The sequence below is a fragment of the Panulirus ornatus genome, chromosome 8 (genome assembly GCF_036320965.1).
Source record: "Panulirus ornatus isolate Po-2019 chromosome 8, ASM3632096v1, whole genome shotgun sequence".
NCBI lineage: Eukaryota > Metazoa > Arthropoda > Malacostraca > Decapoda > Palinuridae > Panulirus > Panulirus ornatus.
Genome location: NC_092231.1, coordinates 4,390,697 through 4,398,196, shown reverse-complemented (window position 1 = coordinate 4,398,196; position 7,500 = coordinate 4,390,697). Strand labels below are relative to the sequence as shown.

The 7,500-nt window shown below is 49.9% G+C and overlaps 1 long non-coding RNA gene across 1 annotated transcript in view; it reads right to left on the bottom strand.

Moving 5' to 3' along the window:
- Nucleotides 1–7,500, bottom strand: part of LOC139749762 (uncharacterized) — a 301,380-nt gene that overhangs the window by 148,439 nt on the left and 145,441 nt on the right. The gene's annotated exons all lie outside the window — the stretch shown is intronic.

The window sequence follows — 7,500 nt, the reverse complement described above, 5'->3', positions numbered from 1 at the left end:
GATAACGCCTCCCCACACCATTATACTGTAGGGGGGAATGTACCGGTCTGGTAACTCCTCCCCACATCACCATACTGTAGGGGGGAATGTACGTACTGGCTCAGGAAAACTACGACGATCATACCGTAGGGGAATATATTGGCCCACTAACACCCCTGCCCTCACCATTATAATGTAGGGGAAAATACTGGCACAACAACATCCCTACCATCATACTGCATGGGAAGACAGTGGCCTTGTAACACCCCCACCATCATACTGTAGGGGAATGAATATATTGGCGCGGGAACGCCCCAACCACCATACTGTAGAGGAAGATATTGGCTCAGGATCACCCCCCCACCGTCATACTGTAGGGGTAGATATTAGCCTGGCGTCAATCCCCCATCCCCCTCTTCCCTTCGTGTAGGGGAAGTGAAGATATGAATCGTCCTGCATCCCTCCACTCTGGGGTGGGCAGTCTGGCAAACTCGATGTCTCATACTCTGGAGGATGGAGAAAACGTGGTCATGCACGCCTATCATCCCCATATTCTTGGGGTGGCAAGTAGTTCCCCCATACTCAGGGGAGGGATGGTAGCGCTATATGACCCCATCCACATACTCAGGGGAAGGAATGCAGCGCTACACGACCCCATCCTCATACTCAGGGGAAGGAATGCAGCGCTACACGACCCCATCCTCATACTCAGGGGAAGGAATGCAGCGCTACACGACCCCATCCTCACATTACCAAAGGACTCAGAAGGATTTAGATAAACTAACACAGTGGTCACTGACGTGATTAATGGATTCCAGTGTCGAGTAACGCCAAGTGATGCTTTAAGTCAGGGGAAAAAACATTTAATCGCGAATATATGATGTTCAATACTCTCTCTCTCTCTCTCTCTCTCTCTCTCTCTCTCTCTCTCTATATATATATATATATATATATATATATATATATATATATATATATATATATATATATATATATATATATATATCATTTGATCAACAAGGAGAAAACGAGTAATGATTATCAGTAATGACCTTCCATATGGAAAACAATGCTTAACTGCAGATACGTGAAACGAAAGGAGGCAATTCTCTTTACAACAGCCTAGTCAGACTTCACTGAGGTTAGGCTGTCCCATTCCAGGTCCCCAGTCTCAATGAAAGACGAAAAAAAAACAAAAACTAGAACACATGCAGAGAAGAGCAACGAAAGCTAAATTCCGTCATTCGGAAATAAGCTTTAACAGAGAAATGTTGAGTCAATGGAAAACACAGCACGGACTCCGGGGAGACCAAAACACAATTTTTCTAAATACCGAACGACTCTGACATCGTTAACACACGACAGCTGCTTCCCGACAAAAGGATTCAACGACCAGGTACGATGGGAGGAGTACCTTCAGCTGCAGGTTTTGTGCAAGGCTCGTATAAGCCACGGTAGGATGATGAAGCACATACAGTGGCTAGAGATAAAGAGAGGTGTATGGGAGGTGCTTAGATGGAAGGAGTGTAAGTGCTTAGGAGATGTATAAGAGAAGGCGGGAGGAGGTCATGAAGAAGGTGCAGGGGTTGAAAAAGAGGGGCAAATGGGGGGTTCGGGTAAGCGAATAGAAACTGTGAACACGAGGACTACCAGTATCCTTTATATCAGGCAGGACAAGTAACTTAATGACATCATTCATCGATAAATAAGCCTCATTAACAGTGAAACGTATCTTTTCCAGTGTCGCAGTCATAGAATCACTTCCTCCTTTCTCGTTTCAGATTTCAGCCTCCCTCCCTCCCACCAGAGTCCATCACAACAGCAGTACTTTTGGTATAATCTGTGCGCATTCACCTATACAATTTGCATGACAGTAGCTATACACCCGTGTACGACCAAGCGCGCGCGCGTGTATATGTGTGTGTGTGTGTGTGTGTGTGTGTGTGTGTGTGTGTGTGTGTGTGTGTGTGTGTTCCTCTTAAGTTTCCACCTTCATGATCGATCATGACCCAACCTGACACGGTGAAACAGGAGGAGGTGAGGGAGGCCATTGGCGGCTCGGTCCACACCCACTAGGTGAGGTTCACCTCCCCACCATCTAATCTGAGGTGTATCCGTTTCTCACACGGGTCCACATCTTGATCGATCGTCACCCAGCCCGAAGCAGGACAGCACGAGGAAGGCCACAGTGGGGATGATCCCCGCTACCACCCGTACCCATATCATATCATACAATATCCGGGGGGGGCGCTGCGGAGTCCAGTGAAAAAAAGAAAAGAAATGACTGCTCTTGATATATATCATTTTCCTCACTTCCTGACCAACCAGCACCAGCTGGTATTCCTACAGTATCTCGCACGGTGGCTCATACCAAACAGCTTCTCCCCTCGTCCTACTGAAGTTGTTGCCGGAGGGACAGAGAGAGGCGGGCGGTGGCTGGACATGGGTCATCCTTCTTCGCTATCCTCCCCTACCCATGACCCGGTACAACGCGTACACTAGGTCTATATCATCGACCTCCAGCGGATGGCTTCGTCAAGGGCCATCAGATCTCCCCCGTCCGTCATCTGCCCTTCCCACAGGGCACTGAAGGAGAGAGAGAGAGAGAGAGAGAGAGAGAGAGAGAGAGAGAGAGAGAGAGAGAGAGAGAGAGAGAGAGAGAGAGAGAGGTTAGCAGGCTGAGGCGATCATTGTTAATTGACGTCCCCCGGGCCGTCAAGGGGAGAATATTAACCCAGGTCGCCGGGTACAGCCAGCCAGCAGGGAGACGGGAGGCTATGGAGAACACCCTGGGCGGATGAGGGAGGGGAGGGGAGGGAGGAAGCGTAGGGTAGGGCAAAGAGGGAGGGAGAGTGGGCAGAGGAGAGGAACCACAGATATAGAGTGGTGTCACATGGCGTCTGTCTGTTGGACAGGGAGCCGGGGAAGCCCCCCTATCGCTGGCCCGGCACCCGTGAAATACTGTCCACCACTGAGGAGCGACGGGCAATAATAGCAGACGGGAGGGAGATACCGTGGGACGGAGGAGGAAGACAAAGAGAGACGTCAAGAGGGAAGGAGTGTAGCATGATGTAAGGGTCGAATTACCAGAGATGAGAGAGAGAGAGAGAGAGAGAGAGAGAGAGAGAGAGAGAGAGAGAGAGAGAGAGAGACGCGCAACCGTCAAACATGGGTACGGACGGACGCGCACGACCTGACACCGAAGCTCAACTCAAGACACTCCCCCCCCCCCTTCATTATTTACACACACAACATTAATCTCCCGGTAGTCTGTGTCCACGACAGCCTTGTGGCACACTGGGGTTCACGTGGAGGGTCCACATACTACACCCCCAACCTCGATATCCATAAATACGAAGTCTATATCACTTGGCCTTCATCTCTCACACACGTAGGGGACCAGCAGTAACATGCGATCTCCATGTGTGTGTACAACATTTAAAACTTCCCCACACATACACTGTCTAATGATACTACTACTACTACTACTACTACTACTACTACCACTACTACCACTACTACTACTGCTGCTGCTGGTACTACTACTACTACTACTACTACTACTACTACTGCTGCTGCTGCTGCTGGTACTACTACTACTACTACTACTAACTACTGAACCACTAAGATCCTACCATCATCTTGCGTCCAACTAGAACCAACCACCAGTTAAGAGTGTCCAGTGAGACAAACTACCGCCACCAAATGTGCTCCTCCTCGCTGACAATCCACATACACCACCTCTGATCCACTGGTAAACCAGCCACCACCGTAACTACCTCTGATCCACTGGTAAACCAGCCACCACCGTAACCACCAGTGATCCACTCTGTAACCAGCCACCACCGTAACCACCTCTGTTCCACTGGTAAACCAGCCACCACCGTAACCACCTCTGATCCACTGGTAAACCAGCCACCACCGTAACCACCTCTGATCCACTTTGTAACCAGCCACCACCATTCACCCGCGACCCAGCAACACGCCGTCCACACTCCGGGCACCCCACCATACGACCAGGCTGCTCCTCCCCCACCACCACCAGAGCGCCACCCAACGTCCTCCAACAACGGACAGACCGCACGACGAGAGAGCAACACACACCCCACCCCCTCTTGGTCGTCGCCACAAGCCACAAGGTCTCCGCCGCCAGTGTCAGACGGCAACGAACGTGGAGCCAGCTTTTTTTCCCACTCAGACTGCTTGTTGTTCCTCGTGGCCAGATCCCCCCCCCCGACCCATACCCGATTAACAACACTCTCTCTCTTTGTCCCGGCCAGACCCCCAGCCAGTACGGCCTTAAACTAGTTTTCTTCTTGTGGCAGAAACACATAAGTATAGACGTGTCGGGCAAGTGAAAGACGTACACATTCCATGCAATATCTCACACGTCCCATCACCCGTGTATTTCGCATGACGAAACGAAACCTTTTCGTCTGCCCCACACAAACTGGTTTTCATCTAGCATACTCTTTATAAACGAGGGGAACAGCGAGCGTGGCGAGGACCACAGTGCCTTATCACGGCGCCTCAAAATTCGAGTTGGAAGTAGAGTTCATACCGGAAGCCGCTCACTCAGGCCGGGGGTTACAGGGAGTTTTAATTGGCCGTAGGGCGGGGTGGCGTGGGGTCGGTCTGTCGACGCCATCGTAACTAACAATCAGGACGAGAGACCGGCTGGCTGGCTCAAGTGTATGGGGATGGGTAGGTTTTGCCTCTACCAGAGGCACCACATTTGTAGCACGCGGCAGCAGACCATCCATCTCCAGAACGGACACTTTCTCGTCCCCTGTTTCGATATCTGTTTCTCCCAAATGTTCACTGTTGTTCTCCGCGCTTCCCTTACCGTTCGTCAAGTTCTATGTAGTAATGTCCGGCGGTCTCCACTCCCGCCGTGAGGCCACTGGTATAACCTCTCCTGGTCGAGCTGAAGTCTTCAAGTCTTGGAGGCGTCAACGTACATCAGAAGGAAGCTGCCAGGATCCTCCTTCACACATGGAGAGATGGTGGATCCCTCACGAGGTAATTACCTTCTCATTCATCTGGACCAGGTGATCTCAACCACCAACCTCCTCGTATCTCAGATGGTCCCGACCACCGTATCCCGACATCGAATTGGCTCGCAATTCTAATCCCTTACCTTTTAACTACCCAATTTCACCTCAGTCAGGTCAACCAATGACACCGTTTTCTCCCCGTTACGTGTTCTACTGCCCACTCTGAACGCCAACTATGGCACGTTAGTGGCGCTGATTGGACTTTATATCTGGCGGAAGGACATTCTTTTTCCCTGGAAAGATTCCTCCTGCGTTTCCTTAGGCACTGTCTCTGTATCTGGCCTAGATGGCTTGGAAACAAACTTTCTTCTTTTGTCTTCGAATCTTCCTCAGTTTTCGTCTCGAAACCATTGCGTGTCTGTGTTATTGATCGCACGAAACATATCTTTATCCAAAGTAAGCGAAGTGGTCTCTCCCTTCACAATGAACGTCTTTGTAGTCTATAACCAAAGGTTTATCTTCATAATTAACTCTACCGTTCTTTCTTCTATTCCTCACAATAATAACTCCACGTGCCCTTCCTTGAGCTTTGAGTGACTTCATCAGTAAAACATTCGAGTGTGGTTATTTGTTTTGCTTTTTACCATCAACATCACAAAGAAAAGCGGCCGTTTTGATCCCTCTAAATCATCCTCCTACTACAGTCTGCACCAACGTCCTTCCCATATTATCAGGAACTAATCTATGGTCATCATTATCTCCTGGAAGTTACTGGGAATCGTGTGTCGTTGCCGCCAGTGTTTCGAAAGCTACTGATAAGATCAGCAGGGGTGCCTAATCCCATAAGGTCCGACAGTGGGGTTCTGATCCTACAGGATCCAGCACTGGGATCTAATTCTACAGGATCCAGCACTGGGACCTAATACAGGATCCAGCACTGGGATCTAATCCCATAAGACCCGGCACTGGGGTTCTTTTATTCCTCAATCTCGCCTCTTTCGGCCTTTCTCTTAAGACGGCAACTGGAATTCCTCGGCGAACCTGTGCCAGCCTACGTCCCACAGAGAGCAGCATTTACGCTCCCGTTATCACGCCATGTACGCGAACCCTTCGCCCGATGGTTCTCGAGGCGAGGGAGGAGCCTGAGTGTCGCACAAACTCCCGCCGACTACATACAGCATGTGAACGCGAGACTGACCCCGCCGGAAGGAACTCTTCCCTCGACTACCGTGCGGGATAGACAGAGTCTCTTCCTCGACCATGATCATTCCTGTTGCTTCAAGTCCTGCCGTGCGACTGCAGCTGCTACTACCTGCCAGGGACTTCGAGTCTGGGGAAGACTTGCAAGCCTGGCTCGCTCGCTGGTCTCATCCAGCGGGACCACCTTACCATCAGACACCCCTCTCCTCCAGAGCCAGGTCTTCGCATTGGTAAACCCGTCCGACCGAACACACACTGTGCCTACCGTGGCACAGTCTCGAGAACTAGTTGGACACCGTGCTGGATCTACGCAACCCAGGGCACAGCCTGATATTTCAAACAACTTGCTAACGACCCTTGAGTGGTAGGCAGTTCCGCCGTTAACACTAGCTACTGACCTGCATCACACACTGACTACAATGCGGAACCACAACTGCACGACCGTGCGTTTCCTCTGTGGTCTTGAACCAGTACTGTTCGTGTGAACGAGTTTTGCAGTGATGACCTCACAGGTTATCTGTAGAATAAGACCTCACGACTATGAAGCGTCAAGTGCAAAAAAACAAAATGTAGTCACTGTGTTGACTCACTGTAAACTGTGCAGTTGACGAACGCTGATAAGGTTATGGTTGTCAAGATTTACGATGACACGACTGCTGTATGTTTATGCAAGTTAACTATGTACTTGTTGGAAGGCGTGAATCATAGCCAACGCTAAGTTCCTTGCTGACCATTTTCTCGTAACTATGTGCCCGGGAAAAGTGTGCACTGACTGATGTTAACTCACTGGGGGTCTGACTAGGACCCCTTCGTGACCTTTTGCAATCCTTTTGCGCTACCGCTCACAGGGTGAGCATGGGCGGCGGCACAATACATTTAAGACGAGGAACTGACTCATTATTAAAACGAGACGAGGAATTGACTCGGTTTTAAGATAAGGAGTGGAATTGACTTTAGAGAGCTGATCTCGGATTCATTCACTGATTCACGACGTATGATTTTTCGTCTGTCTTTTATTGATACTAAGCAAAACAACTGTTCACACTGTAGTTGTAGTAATCAACTGTCAAAACATTCACACTGACTTATGTGTTGAGTTTCGACCCTGGTTTACCGAGAGTGGGGGAGGGGGAGGGGAATAATTAACCAAGCAGCCATCAAGTGATATCTTGAGCACCACCTGCAGCCTCTCACCAGCATTTCTACCTCCGCTTCGACTCCCACCGAGGCCAGACATAAATATCCTCACAACCTCAAACGCCTCATTAACCAATTTTCTCACTTCTTCTAAAACTCCTCATGAACATTCCCGCGTCTTTTCACG